At 39.9% G+C, this 22,509-nt stretch overlaps 1 long non-coding RNA gene across 3 annotated transcripts; it reads left to right on the top strand.

Moving 5' to 3' along the window:
- The first annotated feature begins 2,020 nt into the window (after positions 1–2,020).
- On the top strand, positions 2,021–21,683 carry LOC145806316 (uncharacterized). Of its 3 annotated transcripts, none has more exons than XR_014349272.1 (5): positions 2,021–2,039; positions 2,183–2,304; positions 20,036–20,096; positions 20,183–20,430; positions 21,408–21,683. It is a non-coding gene; the product is annotated as an uncharacterized LOC145806316 (long non-coding RNA). The 3 variants fall into 3 exon arrangements; XR_014349273.1 differs by lacking the exon at positions 21,408–21,683 and adding an exon at positions 20,516–20,943; XR_014349271.1 differs by lacking the exon at positions 21,408–21,683 and having other exon boundaries at positions 20,183–20,943.
- The last annotated feature ends 826 nt before the right edge of the window (positions 21,684–22,509 follow it).

Consider the following 22,509-nt stretch of genomic DNA (forward strand, 5'->3'; position numbering starts at 1 on the left):
AGTTGAGCTCGAGCTAATGTGAACTTGACTCGATTAAGTTTGGTTCAACTCTATTATATTATATATACATATATATATATATATACAGTTACAAAAAAAAAAAAAAGAATAATTGAAAATATTATATTAATGATAACCCAATCTTCAAGTCATCAACAAGCAATAAACAAATAATAAAACACTGCTCGAGAGAATGCGAGAGAATGGAAAACAATTTATAAAAGGTGGGATTACTTCAAGTTCCCTTATCCTTCAATGTGGGACAACCATTGAATGAACTTCACAAAAAAAAAAAATAAATAAATAAAAAATAATAATAATTTGTAAATGGCATGTCCCAGGTTTGGGATTGTTCAAGTGTCCTACATCGCTTCTTTTACACTTCCAATAGGGACAAGGGCTCTATATAAGTGGAGGAAGCAGCAAACCACCTTTGCTTGTGCGGTTCAAGTGAGTATTTATTACAAAGTCGAGCCACACGAGCCGAGCTCGAATTCTGTTTCAGCCTAACGAGTTAAGCTCAAGCTTAGTGGTGTTAAGCTCGATTCGAGCTCGAGCCGAGCTCAAACACTTGAAAATTTATTCGAGCCAAGCTTGAACATGATGATACTTGGCTTGGCTCAGTTCGTTTGCAGCCCTGCATGAGACTTACTCTAGCGGAACGTTACATAGGGGTGATAAACGATCCGAATGAACTAAACTTTACAAAGTCAAGCCATACGAGTCGAGTTCGAGTTTTGTTTCAACCTAACGAGCTCGACCTCGAGCGTAGTGTTGTTAAGCTTGATTCGAACTCGAGCCGAGCTCAAACACCTGAAAATTTATTCGAGTCGAGCTTGAACATGATGATACTTGGCTCGGCTCAATTCGTTTGCAGCCCTACATGAGACTTACTCTAGCGAACTTTACCTAGGGATGATAAATGATCCAAATGAACTGAACAATTAACTGTTCAAGTTTGTTTTGATAACTTTAACGAATTTCAAAATTTGTTCAAGCTTGATTTGTTAAACTTTCAAACCGATCTCAAATGAGTTCTTATCGAATTGAGTTCAAGCAGTTTGATATTTTATATAATTTTAGACTTATTGAATCGAGCCAAATGAGCAATTAACTTTTCAAGCTTGGTTTGAAAATTTTAACAAGATCTAAAATGTGTTCAAGTTTGACTTATTTATTTAACGAACTGAGTTCGAATGAGTTTTTAACGAACCGAACACGAGTAGAATTCGAGTTGTTTGGTTCATTTATCACCCCTAACCTCACCAAATAGGATTTTTACATAATTATTTCTAAAAATTTTGATAAAATTATTTTTTCATTTACATAACTAATGAATTACTAATGAAAATTAAGTTAAATATTATGTGAATTAAAAATCTTAAGAGAACCCAATATAATTATATCAAACTTGTAAAAGGTGTTATGTTTTCTCTACATCTCAAGAAAGGTAATTGTCATTTACTCAAAAAAAAAAAAAAAAATTCAATATTAATTTTAATAATTAGATGATAAAGGAGAGGTCTATGCATTTTCTTAGCAAAAATAAGCGAAGTCAGGCTAATTTCAAGTGAAATTGTTAGATATATCATTAGAGATTTATGAAAAAAAGTTCTAACCACGTAGAGGTGTTTGGGAAGAAATTTTTTTGACTTTTTTTTATTAAAATAGCATTAATAGACAAAATAAACTAAAATAACTAATAAAATAAAATGTCACATTAAACTCATAATAATTTAACTTCTTCTCTTACAAATATCACATTCAATTACAAAAAAATCTAACTATTCTTTTCAAATACAAAAATTTAACCACCTAAAATAATTAAAAATTAAAATAACCTATTAAAATAGCAACATTTCAAACACCACGATGATAACCTCTAGAGTTAAACCCAATCAACCGCATCAATTTTTTAGCAATAACTCTATCTTAAAAAGCAAAAAACATACCAAAAAAATAAAAATAACGAAATGAAGCAACAATTTTGAGCTTCAATAATTGGGCCAAAAAACGAGCCTAATATGTAAAAAGTAGACTTGGGCCTGGTTTGGCATAATCTATATAATCCATCTTTTTATCTTTTTATCTTTTTTCCATCACATTACTTCTTTATTTTTTTTGCACATTTTTTCATAAAAAGACAAAAAAATACACTTTTTAGGACACCTCAAACCAACCGTTGAGATCTAAAACCCATTAAACCCTCCATCCGTCAGGGCTCTGTTTGGGAAAGCTGGAAAGGGCGAAAATGGAATCTGATCCGAAGAGGAGGAAGCTTGATCATCCGACACTGTCTCGGAGGTAATCGATCGAAGACCCAAGTCTCCTTCAATCTCTCTATGAATCTCTTGTTCTTTCTTTATGCTAAATTGCAATTATAAGAAGCTCTAATCGATAATGCTTTCGCTTCTTCAACAATTGAACAAAATCATTTGATTTTGTTCATCAGTAATCTTACTGTTTATCATGTTTTGTTGGGTTTTTTGTTCTGATTTTGAGCAGAGTTTTCAATATGCACTTCTGTTCTGAAATGGGTCTTAAACATTCACTCTCTTTTTATTTTTATTTATTTATGTACTTTAATTATTGTGATGAATATCTGCAAGATTTTGAATATTGAATAATTACGGTGGAGCATGGTACCCAACTATTCTGCTTGATGCTATAGTTATTCCTTTTACTTTTTAATTGAAGCTAAAGACTTGTCAAATGGGATAAGGCCACCATCACTCTTGAAATGAGGGTAAGGTTACGTTCATGTGCTCCTCATGCACTTGTTGCTTTCTTTTAGGTTTTAGATTCTTTAATAAAAAATAAATAAATAAATAAATTGTATTAAATTTTAAAGCAAACCCTTTTGGAGCATCTGCAATTTTACTCAAATCTAGACTCAAATTTAATTGAGTGCTGCTATTAACAACTTTTTTTTTTTTTTTTTTTGAACACCAAACCAAACTTTACCATTAAGGAGGAAAGGAGGTTGCATCAGAAACTAGCAAAGAAACAAGCATAGCAGGAGGAGAGATAACCCAATTAGAGGGTAAGGATTTGGCTGCTAGAGCTTTTGCAACCCAGTGGGTTGCCCTGTTATTGCGTCTGCTCGTCCAAGAAAAGGAAAGATGATGCTGTGCTGCAAATTCACGAATATCCAAAAACACTGCACTGCTTTCCCAAGAAGGCAAAGATTGATAACCAACTGACTATAGCTCTCAATCTCAACATATGAAAGGTTGTAAGAGTGTGTCATAACACAAGCCATACGAGCTGCCTGGGCTTCCGCTGATACTATTGAAGAAGTATCAATTCCCCTTGCTATTCCATTAACCAAGTGCCCATGTGAGTCCCTCATAACTGCTGCTATGGAAGCAGAGGAGTGCTGGTTGCAAAAAGAGGCGTCACAATTGGTCACCAACCTGAGACTGTGTTCTGCCGAGACACTTTAGGGAGTTGACCAGGTCCATGATTACTACTCAAGAAATTGCTGTGTTCATTCCAAAAAGAGGAAAAACAATGTGGAGTAGCTAATGGATCCACAGGTTGTTGATTGAATATAAATTCATTCCTTGATTTCCAAGTGTACCACCCGATTGTAGCTACCTTGCTCAGGAGAGGTTTTGTTTCAGATTTGGAAAGGCCTAGTCCCATCTGATTACTGGTCCATATTGCAATGTGTAAGAAATAATGTATAGAGAAAGAGAGAGAATAAATTGTATGTATTATTATTGATTGATGTTTATTGATTTATTACAATGATTCATGATTCCTATATATAGAAGAGAGTGAGTGTGTAGTAGGTAGGGAGTAGGTGAAGTGGAGGTGGTAGTGGTGTAGTGGGTTAGGTTTAGTGGAGTAGGTGAGGTGGTAGTGGTGTAGTGGGTTAGGTTTAGTGGAGTAGGTTCAAGTGGGTGAAGTAGGTGATAGGTTTTAACAGCCCCCCGCAAACTCAAGGGGGATAGGAACTAACCAACTTGAGTTTGGAGAGAGTTACAAAACAAGAAAATACATAAAAATAAAAAAGGATAGGAGACACTGTATGGTCGTGTCAGACCGGTGGTGAAGACACTGTATGGGGTGTCATAACGTTGTAGAGGACACTGTATGGTGGTGTCAGACCGATGTAGAAGACAGTTTATGAGGTCATGTCGGACCGTTGTAGAAGACAGTTTATGGGGTCATGTCGGACCGTTGTAGAAGACAGTTTATGGGGTCATGTCGGACCCTTTGTAGAAGACAGTTTATGGGGTCATGTCGGACCGTTGTAGAAGACAGTTTATGGGGTCATGTCGGACCGTTGTAGAAGACAATGTTGTGACAGTTTACGGAGTCTTGCTGGACCCTTGTAGAAACTAACCGGAATCAATGTCGGGACAGTTTACAGAGTCTTGTCGGACCCTTGTAGAAACTAACCGGAATCTATGTCGGGACAGTTTACAGAGTCTTGTCGGACCCATAAAGGAGCTAACCGGAATCAATGTCGGGACAGTTTACAGAGTCTTGTCGGACCCATAAAGGAGCTAACCGGAATCAATGTCGGGACAGTTTACAGAGTCGTGTCGGACCCCTAAAAAGTCGCACCCTCAAAAGGTGTGCCCATTTTTGTCAAAAGGCGTGCCATCAAAAGGCGTGCCCAATTCATCAAAAGACGAGCCATCAAAAGGCGCGCCAGACACGCGGCGATGCACGTGATTGACAATGCGCGTGTCGGCCGCTTCGTCAGTGTCGATATAAACCATTGCGGAGGCTGTGGAAACCAGTCTGAAACTCTCTGAACATTGTCATTCTGAAACACTCGGTAAAGACTTTGTATCCAACCCTTCTCTGAAACATCTGAACAATGGCCTCTTCTTCCCGTTCAGCTACCCAGAATACGGCATCTTCATCCCGTGGTCTACTCACTCTCTTTCCCGATCTCAACGAGGCCACAGGAGAGAGAACTGGTGCGGTGTCCCGTGAACCTCAACCAAACACCACTGGGTTTGCTCCGTTGAACTTTCCGATGCAGTCGGTGGAGCAAAAAATGGCAGTGCAAACGGATGTGGAGGCTAATCAGTATACTTTGAAGGCATGTGTGGAGTCCATGACGGCGGTCACAAACTTGTCGCACCGGCTGCAGAGTAGGACAAATGAGGTGCAGCAATTAAACTCCCAGCTGGCTCTGCTCCAACGCATGTATAAGGATGCGCGAGCAGAGATAAGCGTGCTAAGGGCAGAAAACAAGGAGCTGAAGCGGAAGGCCACCGTGATGTTCCGATTTGGAGGGCCGCCATATGCTGCAGTGGAGGAGCAGGGATTAGTGATCATGCCCAGTGGAGTGGGAAACACGGAGGCAACACCGGCAAGGGCCGCCCAAGATGGTGGCAAGAAGAAAAGACCGGCAGAATAGGCGAGAAGAAAAATCCCACTGTTCCGATTTGTGTTGGTTGTGTTTTGTTTTGTTTTGTGTTTTTTTATTTTTATTTTTTTTATTTTTTTATTTTTTTTTTTATGGTGTAAAATGCTGATCGGGGTTGATCCCCGGCATGAAGAAATGACAAGTTTGTAAAATGTTGTTTTTTTTTTTTTTTTTTTTTTTTGGGAGTGTTTTGTTGAAAAAATAAAAATAAAATGAAAGAAAACAAGGGAAAAAGAAAATAGATAAAAAATATTTATAGATGGATTATATGAAAAACATCAGTGCGATTGTTTCAAAATAAAGTGGGGTATTTAAAAAAGAGGAAAAGTGACTTGGAAAAAATAAATAAAAATAAGTGATTTTTGAAATCAAATGGAGGAGAGAATGAGTGGAGTATGGTAAGGGTTTCATCCAAAGCCAAAATTCCTGCAGCGAATCACTTCGCAAATCCTAGCATGAGCTTTTTCTCTTTCCAGGCTTATTCATGAATTTCCTGGTGATTTCAAGAGCCTCTGGTAGCATTGTGGCAAAGAACACCCCAACCTGGATTTTGGGTGGCAGCAACTGAGAACACCCCAACCTGGATTTTGGGTGGCAGCAACTGGAAAATATCATAGATCTGATTTTTAAAAACCTCGTGACAGCATTTCATCAGCTTCATCCAAGACAAACATTTTGATGTAAACAGGGCGAAGTGATTGTCTCCGCAACATGTCAAACACACGACCAGGAGTACCAACAACAACATGAACCCCACTGGAGAGAATGCGCTGATCTTCGCGCACACTAGTCCCTCCAACACAAGCATGAACCTTCACACTTTGCTGGGCAAGTTCAAGAGTGGGTGGAAGAACCAAAGCTTGGCACTCAACCAAGCTATAATCTAGCTGCTGCAGAATTCCAGTTCCAGACTGTCTCGTCATATGAGGTGAAGAATTCTTCTCCATCAGCCTCACACATGACTACAGTTGCACAAATCTTTGTTGATTTTATCAGCGGAATAGGTTGAGGTCCGGCGGGCGGCTAAGGTGAGGTTGCCGCCCGCCGGGGAAGCGAAAATACTAGGTTTTAAACCAGCTCTGATACCATGTAAGAAATAATGTATAGAGAAAGAGAGAGAATAAATTGTATGTATTATTATTGATTGATGTTTATTGATTTATTACAATGATTCATGATTCCTATATATAGAAGAGAGTGAGTGTGTAGTAGGTAGGGAGTAGGTGAAGTGGAGGTGGTAGTGGTGTAGTGGGTTAGGTTTAGTGGAGTAGGTGAGGTGGTAGTGGTGTAGTGGGTTAGGTTTAGTGGAGTAGGTTCAAGTGGGTGAAGTAGGTGATAGGTTTTAACACAATGTTAGGGATGGCACCCTTTTCCACTCTCAGATTCAAATTATTACCATACCAACAATTAAACAGTAAGTGTTCCACTGTTTCTTCCTCTGTCTGACAGATTGGGCATACACCCAACGGAGCACATTTACGCTTGAAAAGGCCCATCTTTGTAGCTAATAAATTCTTTCAGGCTCTCCATAAAAAATGCCTAACTTTCGCCCCAATGCCCAAATACCATTCCAAAAATCATTCCTCAGAGTTGTAGAAGTTGATGGTTTGCTTACCTGAGTTCCACCACTAAGCTTCCGAGCCAAAGAATACCCCAACTTGACTGTGTATTGGCCTGAATTGCTATAATGCCATACTAACACATCATCCCTTTCTCTCATCCCAATTGGTAGGGTTTTAATAGCCTCAAACTCTTCTTGCGAAAGCCACCTTCTTAGTGAGATCACATTCCAGGATTTATGGACAGGATCAAAAGCATGGGCCACCCGTTGGAGATGACAGTCTCTAGGTTGGGAGGAGGTCAACTTAAAACCCTTGAATGAAGGGATCCATTTGTCATTCCAAACTTGAACCCACTGGCCATTGTGAATTTGCCATCGGAGCCCCTCCTGTAGAAGCTCTTGTAGGTTTAGAGAAGAGAAGGAGTTAGGGAATAGGTTAGATCTCGTCCCCCTTTTATATTGATAATAATGATTAATTACAGGAGTGCCATAAGGCATAAATTATGGGCCAGCCCATTACATCAATCAAGGGAATAAATTAAGGGTATAAGAATACAAAATATTATTTCCTATTCTAACAGTCCCCCTTAAGCTGGTGCGAAGATATCTCTCATGCCCAGCTTGTTGAGAATGTCATGAAATGGTTTGTTCCCGATGACCTTGGTGAGAACATCTGCTAGTTGGTCCTTGGTCTTCACAAATGGAATACATATAGTGCTACTAGTGAGCTTTTGCTTGATGAAGTGCCTATCAATCTCCACATGCTTAGTTCTATCATGTTGAACTGGAGTATGAGCTATGTTGATTGCGACCTTGTTGTCACAGTACAATCTCATGGAATTGATCTGATAAATCCCCAAGTCTCCCAACAATAGTCTAATCCATAGCAACTCGCATACACTCTGAGCCATAGCCCTGAATTTTTCCTCAGCACTAGATTTAGCAACCACATTCTGTTTCTTTCTTCGCCATGTGACTAGGTTGCCTTCAACAAATGTGCAATATCCAGAAGTTGACTATCTGTCAGTAACTGATCTAGCCCAATTCGCATAAGTAAATGCTTCCACATCGAAATGTCCATGTTTTGAGAAATAGAGACCCTTTCTAGGAGAAGACTTCAGGTAGGATTCTCATAACGGCTTCTAAGTGAGAAGTTCTAGGAGCATGCATAGCCTGGCTAACCACGCTCACAACAATGGCAATGTCTGGATGTGAGCGGGATAAGTATATGAGCTTACCTACTAGCCGCTGGTATCTCTCCCTGTCCACTGGCTCTCCCTCTTGATCCTCACTTAGTTTTTGGTCTGGTTCTAGAGGTGTATCACATGGTCTACTGCCAAACATCCTAGTTTCCTTTAGCAAGTCAAGTATGTACTTTCTCTGACATATGAAGATACCATCCTTGGACCTAGCTACTTCAATGCCCAAGAAATACTTCAACTTACCCATGTCTTTGATTTCAAACTCGTTGGCTAAGTGTTCCTTCAACTGAGGGATCTCCTCAACGTCAGCCCCTGTCAGAACAATATCATCAACATAAACAATAAGGGATGTGGTCTTACCATGGGAGGAGTGTTTCACAAATAAGGTATGATCAGTTTGACTTTGGTTGAACCAATATCTCAACATAGCTTGAGTAAACCTTTCAAACCAAGCCCTAGGAGATTGTTTTAGCCCATACAGTGACTTCCGGAGCCTGCATATTTTACCTTTGGACTTAGCATCTGCAAAATCAAGAGGAATATCCATATAGACCTTTTCTGCTAGGTCTCCATGAAGGAAGGCATTCTTTACATCAAATTGATGAAGTGGCCAATCCAAATTTACTACAAGAGAGAGTATTATTTTCACCAAGTTCATCTTAGCAACCGGTGCAAATGTCTCTTGGTAATCTACCCTATAAGTCTGAGTGAAGCCTTTAGCAACCAGGCTTGATTTGTATCGTTCTATGGAACCATCGGTTTTGTGTTTTACAGTGTACACCCACTTATACCCAATTGAATTTTTGCCTCTAGGTAACTCCACTAACTCCCAAGTGCCATTCTTGCTGAGAACTCTCATCTCCTCCATCATGGCATGTTTTCATTCAGAAATAGAGAAAGCATCCTAAAAAGTGGTAGGTAGACTCATAGAAGACATTTTAGATAGAAAGGCTTTATATGAGGAAGACAGATTAGAATAAGAGACATGATTAGTAATCGAATGTTGAGTACATGACCTAACCCTTTTCCTATTAGTAATGGGAACATCAAGATCTAAAAACTCAAGAATAGGAGCATTAGGATCAACAATACCTGGGTTGTCAAGAGAGGAGGATGACTCTGGACACTCATTCAGAGAAGAAATTGATAGTAGAGGAAGAAAAGCAGTCTCTTGCATCCAGGTGACTTTTTGTCTATACCTGTCCCTGATATACACGTTGCCATCCTTTTCCACAGTAACTACTGGTTCATCATCCTCAATCTGTTCAACTATTGGAACCACTGGCGGTAGTGGAACAATTGCTTTACACCAAGGCTCCCCTGAAGGGATGATTGTGACACAGGAGAGGGGTGAAAATAAGACTGAGACTCAAAGAATGTGACATACATGGAGACAAACCATTTGCGAGTAGGAGAATGATAACACAACACTTATAACCCTTTGTGGTGGCAGAATAACCCAGAAAAACACACTTAAGAGACCTAGGATCCAATTTACCACGAGTGGGTGAATGATTATGGACAAAGCAAAAACAGCCAAAGGTCTTAGGAGGAATGGAGAACCCTGAAGAGGTAAGACCCGAACAAAACTTGAAGAGGTGACTGTTTTTTAAGAACTTGGGTAGGAAGACAATTAATCAAATAAGCAGCAGTGAGAACCGCTTCCCCCCAATAAGACTGAGGAATCCGTATCTCAAAGGATAAACAACGGGGCATATTAAGGAGATAGCGATTTTTTCATTCTGCAACACCATTTTGTTGAGGGGTATTAGTGCATGAAGGTTGGTGAATAATGCCATGAGCAGCGAAATAATTGGCAAGACCAGAGTCGATATATTCCCCCCCATTATCAGAACGAAGAATTTGGACAACCGGCTCAAATTGAGTATAGACCATTTTATGAAAGTTTTGGAACACAGAAAACACCTCTCTCTTATCCTTTAACATATAGACCCAAGTGGCCCTAGAATAGTCATCTATGAAAGTAACAAACTATTTTTGACCTTTTAAAGACACAAAACGGGATGGACCCCATACATCAGAATGAATCAAAGAAAATGGAACTAAAATTTTATTAATAAAAGGAGCAAAAAAGGCTCTGAGATATTTTCCAAGTTGACAAGACTCACAGTGGATATTTGACAAATTATTTTTCTCAAAAGCGGAAGGAAATAAATGCTTAAGTAATAAAAAAGAGGAATGTCCCAAGCGACTGTGCCACAGCCAAATGTCGTCCTTGGTGGATGGTAACTGAATAGATAAATGAGTCAGTTTGTCTGTCTAATCCAGAATGTAGAGACCATGTTCCTCTCTACCACTGCCAATCCTCTTCCTCGTGAGAAGGTCCCAAAAAATACAATGATCAGGAAAAAAACATTACACTACAATTTAAATCACGAGTAAGACGACTCAAAGATAAAAGATTAACACTAAAATTAAGAACATAGAGAACAAAAGACAAAGGAAGGGAAGAGGTGGCACGAATTAAACATTTCCTTGACACAAACGAAATAATTTCATTGGCAATACTCACTTTTTCCAGACCCGAGGAGGGGTTATACTCTGAGAATAAATTAGAGGAGCCAGACATATGGTCGGAAGCATCAGAATCAATAATCCATACCAGAATCAATAATCCATAGTACAATCTTATGAGATAGCAATGCACATGAAGAGGAAGCCAAGTTACCTAAATTGGCAAAGAAAGAAGAGGGTGCACCTGTAGCAGAAGTGGAGGCTCGACAGTCTAGCAAATGGCGAAGAGCAATATCAAAATCCGAGGCAGATAACTCTGAAACATCAGTAACAGGGGAGACAACTGGAGATAAAGATGGTGGCGCAACCGTGTCTGAAAGATACGCCCGAGCATTAGCCACTCGGCCTCTAGACTGACTAGTCCTACCCCCTCGAGAACCAGGACGGTCTCCTCGGCCACCAAAAGGAGTCCCATGGAGTTTCCAACAAGTGTCATGTTTGTGTCGAGGTCTATAGCAGTAGACACAGAAAAGATTATCCTTTTCAGAGGAAGGACAAGAACCATAAGTCACACGGTCTCCATTACAGAAACCAAGGCTGAGCGATCAGTAATAGTAGAAGGAAGCATCGCAGAGTGGCTACTCTCCTCATTCTGCACAAAAGCAAATGCTTCCTGGAGAGAAGGAAGCACATCCACGCTAAGTACTCTGCTTCAAACCGGATCATACTCCACATTTAGGCCTTCTAAGAACTTGAAGACCCGCTCTTGCGCCACAAACTTCCGGTAACTAGTAGAATTTGTGGAACAGACAAGCTTGTAATCCTAAAGGTGATCAAGCTGCTTCCACCCATTGCTAAGGAAGGTAAAATACTGGAAAATAGTCATTTCACCTTGTACCGACCTTTCAATGGAACGACGTAACTCAAAGGCCTGTGAAAAGGTCCTCTTCCGGGAGTCAGTAGTAGCGACCACCTCCCAAATATCCTAGGTAGTATCCATAGACAAGCAACCCTCTCTAATCTCAGGTACTATAGAATGTATCAACCAACCCATGATCAGGGAGTTGGTGATCTCCCACTCGTAATAACTAGAATTCGTGGTACTGGGTGTCTATATCCTTCTATCAACATACCCCATCTTCTCTCTGCTCTTCAAAAAAATAGTCAGGCTCTGTGATCAGGCGAAATAATTCTGACTATTGAATAGAGATGTGGTAATCTTAAGGCCAGAGTTGAGGTTATCAGTCATAGTAGAAGATATAATGGAACTCTCGCTCTTAGGTGGCTGAGAAGTAGTGGACTCACTAAGGAAATTTGCCATGGATACTCTACTATTTAACTCTCAAACAAATGCCAATCACAAACCCGAAAGATTATAGTGGAAGGAAAGACACAACTACCATAATTAAAGCATAAAGGATTAAGAACTTATGTAATTCTCTTTTTTTTTTTTTTTTGATTATTATTTATTGCATTTTTTTTTTCCTCCCCTTTAGTTTTTGTTTATGTATTAAGACAAAACAGAACAGAGAAAAAGCTCAGTCGACACACCAGTGGGCCATGCATTTGACCCCAGTCGAGGACGACTGAAGCAAAGGTTGACCAGATGAGTGTGACGGAAGTAGGAGTGGACCAGACAAGGGCGACGAAAGCAGGAGCGGGCCAGACGAGGGCTACGAAGCCTCCAGGAGTGCCGACAAACCTATATGGATGATCTAGGGTTGCCGACAGGTCTAGAGGAGGGCAGTGGATGCTTCGTCTGCCCTGGAGAGAGCTGACTGTCCTTCGGTTTAACTGGGGAAAGGCCGAATGGCCAAGGGCTGCCTTCGGGTGGCCTGGGCAGTTCTACAATGTTGTTTGATTGGTGTTAGGTTCCTCCTATTGAGGCTCTGATACCTTATAGGTTTAGAGAAGAGAAAGAGTTAGGGAATAGGTTAGACCTCATCCCTTTTTATATCGATAATAATGATTAATTACAGGAGTGTCATAAGGCATAAATTATGGGCCAGCCCATTACATCAATTAAGGGTATAAGAATATAAAATATTATTTCCTATTCTAACAGCTCTCTACCCTTAAGAAGGCTAGTCCAAGCCCACGAAGCCCTTGAACCCTCACTAGCTTGCAAAAAATTTGAGTTGGAGTAGTAAAGTCCTTTGTACAATTTTGCCCGAAAATGATTTGGATTCATGAGAAGAAGCCAACTCTGCTTTGCAAGTAGAGCTTGATTGAAATTGGAAAAATCCCTAAAGCCCATGCCTCCTTGACCTTTAGCGCAATGAATTCCTTGATTTTCCGGATCACCTTCCACTAGAAGTTCCAAACAAAGGAATTGAGTTTAGTACAAAAGCCCTGGGGGAGTTCGAAGCAAGACATGGCATAAGACAGAATGGCTTGAACAACTGATTTGATGAGAGTTTCATTTCCAGCTTGTGACAAAAGCTTGGACTTCCAACCTTGCATTTGAGCTAGAGCTCTCTCGATCAAAAAACCATAGGTGTTGGCTTTGGACTTGCCCCAAGAAGAAGGGAGGCCCAGATACTTGGCCTTGGGCTTGGCCCGAGTAACCCCCAAGATGTTACAAATAGAGTTTCGGAGTTCCACCGATGCATTTGCTGAAAACAAGACTTCAGACTAGTCAAAGTTTAAGATCTGGCCAGTTGCTTTGCTATAAGCCCTCAAAAGCTTCAAAATATTCTGACATTCCACAGGGTCTGCTCTAAAAAAGAGTATGGCATCATCGGCAAAGAAGAGGTGTGAAAGATTGGGACATGTAGGATGCATCTGAAGCCCCGAAATGTGTTTCTCCTGCAGGCTATTAATGAGAAGATTGGAAAGTACATCAGCCACCGCGAGGAAAAGGTATGGTGAGAGGGGATCTTCCTTGACGAAGACCACATGAGGGTGTGAAAGAGGTGCAATGTTCCCCATTAGCAAAACCGAGAAGCTTATAGTGGTGACACATTCCATCACAAGCTTAACCCAATCAACATGGAAACCCATACGAAGGAGGACAGCTTGAAGGAAATCCCATTGGATTCTATCATATGCCTTGTTGAAATCCAACTTAAGAGCAATTTCCACCCTCTTCCTCCTCTTCTTCGACTAGAGAAAATGCAAGGCTTCATGAGCCACGAGGATACTATCTTGGATTAATCTTCCTGAAACAAAAGCCGCTTGGTGGGGAGATATAAGCTGTTTCAGAATTCCCTTCAACCGATTGGCCAAAACCTTGGTGATGATTTTCATAATAAAGTTGCACAGGCTGATGGGTCGGTATTGGGTGAGTCTTTCCGGTGCAGCCACTTTAGGGATAAGTACAAGATTTTTCCGATTGAGATATCTAAACAGAAATCCACTCATGAAGAAACTCCGGACAGCCACACATACCTCTCGGCCTACTTCCTCCCAATGTTTCTGGTAAAAAAGTCCAGGAAAACCATCAGGGCTGGTGCCTTAAGAGCTCCTAGTTGGAGTGTTGCTTGCTTGATCTCTTTATCAGAAACTGGTTTCATAAGGGAGTCATTCATCTATGACGTGACGGAATTTTTGACAACATCCAGCGCATCCTCAAAGTTCCGTTGGCTCTTTGCTTGAAACAGATTGGAGAAAAAGGAGGAAAGGTGTTGGTTGATATCTGATCTGAAACTAAACATTCACCATCCTCTGTTTTAAGCTGAACCAGTTGATTCCTTCGCCGACTTTGAGCAACAATTGCATGGAAAAAGGCTGAATTTTGATCTACCACACTAAGCCAATTTATGCATGAGCGCTGGTGTTGAAACATCATCTATACACAATTTTTTTATTTTATTTATTACAATTCTAGCCTGCATACAATTCCCAACCTTACCCCATCCATAACCTTCCAAACTTCAACCTTACACCATTCCACCACAATCTTCTTTTTTTTTTTTTATTATTATTATTGTTATTATTATTATTATTACAATTCTAGCCTGATATACAATTTTTAACCTACCCCCATCCATAGAGAAGTTATTCGTTCCTCTTGGTGGTGCCCCAATGGTGTGTTGTGATTGGTGGAGGGAGTGGGGTCTACGAATTTGTGTTGGGTGATTGGCGAACATGAGAGAGCATGGTGAATTGTGATTGCTGAGGAGCAGGACCACGTGGCGCCACTGGACTAACCAATAATTTTTTCCATCCATGACCTTCCAAATTCTAACCCAACACCATTCCATTACCACCTTTGGCCGCTGCCACCTCTGACAACAACCACCTCCCCACCCTCCTCCACATCCTCCCAACCCCTCCACCCCTATCCTTCTTCCTCCCCTGTGCACCACCCAAATGTTACTCTCCTAGTCATCACTTCTTTGGATAACCATGGCTTGACAAACGCAAATAATTCAGATTCCCTATACTAGACAAATGCAAATGGTTTGAATGAAAACATTCAGCGCTGAAAAAAGGCCAAGGGTTTGGTTTTAGAACATCAAACATATACAAATGGTTCGACTATGCTTGGCCTAACTGTGTGGGATGGGAATGGTAAGAGCATGGCAATGAAAGGCAGGGGTTGGGGGTGGTTAGTGGTGAAGGAGATGAGTTAGGGTGATCATGGTGGTGAAAGGGAGGGGTGGTGGGGGATAGAAAGGCAAAGGACAAAGGGCTAGGGAGATGAAAGAGGAGGCTAGGGCGGGTTGGGGGCTGCAAGGGAGGGGTTGGGGGGGTGGTGTTCGAAGTTGGGGAGGGAGGGGCAGGGAGGGATGAAGCTGGGGGTTAGCAGCCAGGGCTGCTGCTAGCGGCTGGTGTGGGGATAGGGTTAGGGTGTTAATTTTGGTATTTAGTAGGGTGTCAAAAGAATTTTTGCAAAATTTGAAATTAGTTGGTGACGGTCCAAAGAAGAAAATGGGCACTACCCATTTAAATTTGTGTAAAAAGCCATTAAAATTTCATCCACTCCTTTATTCAAAGTTATATTAGATTTGAGTTTTACTCAAATCAAGGTTGACTCATTTCTTTTACTCAAATTTTTATCCAATCCAAATTTGACACTTGGATACTTTTATACAATCTTACTCCAACCCATAACCTCCACTTAAATTGACACTTTGACAATTTAACTCAAATTTGAGCTTTATCCATTGGAGTGTTTCATATTAAATGAAGTTTTTTTTATTCAAATTACTAATCAATCTGGGTAAAAGTTTAAGTAAAGGTTTGAGATGACCTAAGAATACAAAATATTCACACAATCTCTCAAATATACACTAATATAATAGATCAATCAGTTTGACATTTTGGAAATAAAAATCTGTCATGGTTCAGACTGGAGCGAGAGAGAGAGCCATCTGTTAGAATTTACCACTCACCTACTACCTCCACTATCTTTCTCCACACCTACCACCTCCACTATCACACACTCCACTACCATCCACCTCCACTATCACACACTCCACTACCATCCACCTCCACTATCACACACTCCACTACCATCTTCTCCTCTATATATAGGAATTGTAATATATACAGAATAATATCAATCTTGTAATCTATCAATATATCAATCAATAATACATACAATTTATTCTCTCTCTCTTTCTCTATACATTATTTCTTACATGGTATCAGAGCAAGGTTAAGAAGCTAGTAATTCTGCTTCACCGGCGGGCGGCAGCCTCGCCTTGGCCGCCCGCCGGACCTCTACACATGCTCTCTCTCTCTCTCTCTCTACAAGTCTGTCTTTGTTTGATGACGTTACTACTCTGCATGGTATGTAAACAATGTTCAAAAGCTGCTTCTCTCTCGATACACACACACACACAGAAAGAGGACAAAGCCCCAAGAATTTTGAAACCCTACTACATGGACTCCAAGTCTCTGCGTTTCATAACCCACCAATCATTCTTCTCGGCCGTCCGATCAGGCGACCTCGAATCGCTGAAGCGATTCATCGAGGATGAAGGGTCTGATCATCCATCTCTTATGGCTCTGCAGAACGATTCGGGCGAGACAGCTCTCTACATCGCTGCCGAGAACAACTTTCAAGAGATGTTCAGTTATTTGCTCAAATTCTGCGATCTACAGACCGCCATGATCAGGTCCAAGTCCGATTTTCACCCTTTTCATGTCGCCGCTAAGCGCGGTCACTTGGGGATTGTGAAGGAACTTCTGGGCATGTGGCCTGAACTTTGTAGGGTATGTGACTCCTCAAACACTACCCCCCTCTATTCAGCTGCTGTGCAGGATCACTTGGATGTAGTGAATGCTATATTAGATGCAGATGCCAGCTCAATGCGGATAGTGAGGAAAAATGGGAAAACTGCATTACACACAGCTGCAAGATATGGCCTTCTTCGAATTGTAGAAGCACTTATAAGCAGAGATCCAGGAATTCTCTCTGTCAAAGATAAGAAAGGCCAAACAGCACTCCATATGGCTGTAAAGGGTCAGGATACTTCGGTAGTTGAGGATTTATTGCTTGCTGATCACTTAATACTGAATGAACGTGATAAGAAGGGTAATACAGCTGTCCACATAGCCACAAGGAAATGCCACCCACATTCTTGTTTTTTTAATCAACCCACTATCTCTCACTCCCTTCCAAAACCCTCGACACAGCGCACACAACCCCACGCAACTTTCTTTTTCTTTTAATATTTTTCTCCACTGCCTTTTGTCTTTCCAATACAACCACTCTCTTTACACCACCCACGTGATGTTGAGAGAGAGAAGAGTTTTACTACTTTGTTTATTTATTTATTTATTATTATTATTATTTTTTTTCCTTCTTTTCAAAAAAAAAAAAAAAAAAAAAAAAAAAAAAATGCACCGCCCATGACAGCAATCATGCTGTTCTTATCTCCTTTCACTTTCTTTATTTATTTATTTTTTAACAGCACCTTTTGTCCACACCATTTCACACTTTTCTTTTATTTTTCTATATTACCATCATGCACCCTACAATCAACACCATGTGCTGGTTCCACCCACTTTTCTTTTTTTTTTTATTATTATTATTATTATTATTATTATTATTCTTATTAAAACAAAAAAAAAAAAAAAAAAAAAAAAAATACCAAACCCCATTGCACCCATTTTACACATTTGCACAACCAACCATATTTTATTCATCTCAGGGATCAACCCCGATTACACTTTTACACAAAAAAAAAAAAAAAAAAAAAAAAAAAAAAAAAAACCAAACAAACACATTCACAGGCGGGATTTGTTTTTCTTATCTACTCTGCCGCCGGTCTCTTCTTCTTGCCTCCGTCCTGGGCGGCCCTTGACGGTGCTGCCTCCGTGTTTCCTACGCCGCCGAGCACGTTCACTCCTCCATACTCCTCCACTGCAGCATACGGCGGACCTCCAAATCGGAACATCACAGTGGCCTTCCGCTTCAGCTCCTTGTTTTCTGCCCTTAGCACGCTTATCTCTGCTCGCGCATCCTTATACATGCGTTGGAGCAGAGCCAGCTGGGAGTTTAAATGCTGCACCTCATTTGTCCTACTCTGCAGCCGGTTCGACAAATTTGTGACCGCCGTCATGCTTTCCACACATGCCTTCAAAGTATACTGATTGGCCTCCACATCCGACAGCCCTGCCATTCTTTGCTCCACAAACCGCATCGGAAAGTTCAACGGAGTATACCCAGCGGTATTTGGTTGAGGTTCACTGGCCACCGCACCAGTTCTCTCTCCTGTGGACTCGTTGAGGTCGGGAAAGAGGGTGAGCAGCCCGCGGGAAGACGAAGCCATTTTTTCTGGGCAACAGAGTGTTATAGAGAGTGTTACAGAGTTTCTTCTCAGCAAAACCTCTCTTTCTAAGCAGAACGAAGAATTTTTTCAGAGGTTTCTCTCAGTTTTTCTGTCTCAGTTTCTGCCTCCTCCGCTTCGGTTTATAAAGACCATGACACAGAGGCAGCCACGCGCATCGCGCGCCTTTTGACGCCGACAACCTGGCACGCCTTTTGATGGCACGCCTTTTCATGGCACATCTTTTGATAAAGTGGACACGTCTTTTGATGGCACGCCTTTTGATGGCACGCCTTTTTAACAAATTGAGCGCACCTTTTGAGGATGCGATTTTTTAAGGGTCCGACAAGACTCTGTAAACTGTCCCGACATTGATTCCAGTTAGCTCCTTTATGGGTCCGACAAGACTCTGTAAACTGTCCCGACATAGATTCCGGTTAGTTTCTACAAGGGTCCGACAAGACTCTGTAAACTGTCCCGACATTGATTCCGGTTAGTTTCTACAAGGGTCCGACAAGACTCCGTAAACTGTCTTCTACAACGGTCATGACCCCATAAACTGTCTTCTACAACGGTCCGACATGACCCCATAAACTGTCTTCTACAACGGTCCGACATGACCCCATAAACTGTCTTCTACATCGGTCTGACACCACCATACAGTGTCCTCTACAACGTTATGACACCCCATACAGTGTCTTCACCAACGGTCTGACACGACCATACAGTGTCTCCTATCTTTTTATGTATTTTCTTGTTTTGTTCCTCTCTTCAAACTCAAGTTGGTTAGTTTCTATCCTCCTTGAGTTTGCGGGGGGCTGTTAGAATTTACCACTCACCTACTACCTCCACTATCTTTCTCCACACCTACCACCTCCACTATCACACACTCCACTACCATCCACCTCCACTATCACACACTCCACTACCATCCACCTCCACTATCACACACTCCACTACCATCTTCTCCTCTATATATAGGAATTGTAATATATACAGAATAATATCAATCTTGTAATCTATCAATATATCAATCAATAATACATACAATTTATTCTCTCTCTCTTTCTCTATACATTATTTCTTACACCATCTCTAATCGAATGAGTTGAATACCAAACTAACTGATATCAATGCACGCATTAGGACCTCATACCAAACTAACTGATATCAATGCATGCATTAGGACCTCCTGAAACAGAATTTTACTATGACTTCTAATAAAGTTGCTTGGAGGAAATGAACAATAGCTGGCCCTAAGTAAATGGAACGAGGCTTTTTGAGTTAGTTGGCTTTTTCAATTTTTGTCTTCATAACGCCTGTTTGGTAAAACTTATGAACACTTTTTTTAGGCTTGATTTTTTGAAATGTGTGTTGTGGGTTGTTATACTTTGGCAATGTGTGTTGTTTCGTTTGGATAAATTTTCAACCCTTTTTTTTTCCAGCTCAAAATAGCTCAAAAACATTTCTTTTAAAGCTCCCTTTGAGATTTTTGTAAATGCTGCTAGTTAGTTCTTTTAAGGTATTAGCTTTTAAGCTGCCAATAAATTTTACCAAATGGTGCCATTATGACTCTTACAGTAAGCTTATGCAATTTTGAATGAAGGTTATGCATGTGATTCACATTCTATGGTTTGAAAGACGCCTTCTAATGCAAACATTTAACTCTGCATAACAGGACTGCTTCTTTGCAAGCAATAGAGAAAGATACAGTTGCGACATCTATGAATTCACCAACTGTATGCATACTCTCTTGGCCGTGCTCTTGTTGTATATACAGTACAACTCCTTCAACCACATTTCTCAACTGTGGGTTGACATGCAGGTTCAAGTTGCTCAATCTAGCAATACCCATTTCAGGATTCAACAGGCCAAGAATTATGCAGTAGCACAGGCACGCCAAGAAGGTTGCATGGCAAATTTCAGGATCTTTGATTCCCCATTTGGGAATTTCCTTGTGCCTGTTATTCCAACTCGCGCTGAACTTGGTGGCTAACGTGCCTTTTCACTAATTTTACTCAAATTTGGTTTCATGCACCGAGCTTTTGAACGTTGGACGAGGACCTTTCGAAGGTTGGATGGCTATGACTCCTTACCTATTCTAAGTGCTGTTTTGATTTGATCTCTGCGTCTACAATGGAATATGTGATTGTTGCAGGTTGAACTGTGCTTGGACCAAATTTGCAAAGGCTTTGTATAACCTGAAAAACAATTTGGCATGTGAAATCTAGTCTGGATTCTCGAAAATAACCATGTTTGCTTTTCACCTAGGCATGTGAAATGGAGATATTTCGAAATGTCGGTTTTTGCTTTCCTAGTTGTTTTTGCATTCTGGTTGTGTCGTTTTTGCAACTTCTGTGGCCCCTCCTTTCAGGTTGTGAGAGGTGTTATTTTAGTTTGGTTAGGTTAGGTTTATTTTTGAGTTGCCTCATTTGAGTTAGTGAGCCTCTTGGCTGTGTTCATGCATGTTTTTTGGACTCAGTTTTGAGCTTTGTTGTATATTCTTTGCTTCTAAACTAGGGGTTGGGCAACAGGTCATGTTGGATCGTATTCGTGATATGTTATTTCAAATTCATTTCGGAATTATCTTAATACTAATTTAACATGTTCATGATTTTGTATTATCGTGTTGCGGTCATACTCGGTTCATGTTTGGTTTGTGTCGTGTCATGACGTTTAAAAAATTATATCATACTATCATAATTTTTTACTATGTTAACTAAAAAAAGTAGTTTTTTTTTTTAAAAAATTATTAGCCTTCAAATTTTATTTTTCATACTTTTTAATTACTTTGGACATGTAATATGATTGAACAAGAACTTTAGACTCGAGGTTGTTTTGCCCCCTCTGATATGTCTTGAGCATGATGAATTGGACTTGAGGTCGTCATGATTTTGATTTACATGTAGTATGTTTTAATGTGATTTACATGTAATATGTTTTAATGTGATTTACTTAATTAAGAATCTCATTTATATAACTTTTTTACTTTGGTATTATTCACTGTGCCTTAGTTCACTCTTTATATATATATATATATATATATGTAGGTGAGCAAGTGGAGAATCATCATTAGAGCTTGTTTCGGAGTCTGCCTCTTTGTCAAGCCACCCAAGAAGTACCTCTGTGTAGAGACTTTATTTTATTTTGTCAGGCTTGAGTTAATCTTCGTGTTTTGTTAAAAGTCCTCTATGTAGTGTGTGAGATATGTTATAAAATATGTCTTCGCATATGTATATATAAAAGTGTGTTAAAAATGTTTTAATTACTACAGTTGATCATGTATGTACAACTCAGTGGACATTATTATTTTTGTTTTGTTTCCACTTTAGACCCCAATTATATTTAAATATTTTGAATTGTCTTTGAGGCTGCAGGTAATCTTCAGATTACTGGCCAATTACGACTCTAAACCTATTGGGGCGGATTTGGGTCGTGACAAAGTAGTATTAGAGCATGAGTTAATATTTCACACACGTGTCCATTGAGCATTGAAGCGTCTAGAATAGATTTAAGTTTCATGTATATAGTAAGTAAGTGATAAGTTGTGCATTCAAAGAAGTGTATGTGTGTTTGTTTAATAAATTTAAGTATTGAAGCTAAGAATTAAGAACTATTATGGAATTTTAATGATTATAAGGAAATCGAAATGTGTTTGATAGAGGAAATTTGAACTTTTGACTTAAGCATTGAGGATTTTTTTTTTCACGTTATAAGGAAATTAGAATTGTTGACTAGAATATTAGTGAGCACAACTGTAATGTTTTGTGAGAATATAGTGTTATAAGAACTAAAAGTGATTTTGAAATTTCAACGATTAGAGGAGACTGGGCTGTGTTTATTTAATAAGTTTAGTATTGAAGTTAAGAGCTCTTGTGGAATTTTAATGCTATAAGGGAAATGTAATTTTTGGTTGGCACATTAATGAATACGAGTATATTGATCCGTGAGAATACGGTATTATAAGGAATTAAAATATTTGGTGAAGGTTATGAAAGTTACATAGTTGAATGTAAAATTAGGTTGTGAGAACATTTAGGAAATTAAAGTATTTGATGATTAAAGAAGTGTAGAACTATAATGATGGTATGTTTCATAGTTAATTATGTGATGCTATGTCCTATGTGCTATGTTTGAAGTTAACAATATCAC

This window comes from Camellia sinensis, chromosome 13 (assembly GCF_055761805.1).
Source record: "Camellia sinensis isolate YWXY chromosome 13, ASM5576180v1, whole genome shotgun sequence".
Classification (NCBI taxonomy): Eukaryota; Viridiplantae; Streptophyta; class Magnoliopsida; order Ericales; family Theaceae; genus Camellia; species Camellia sinensis.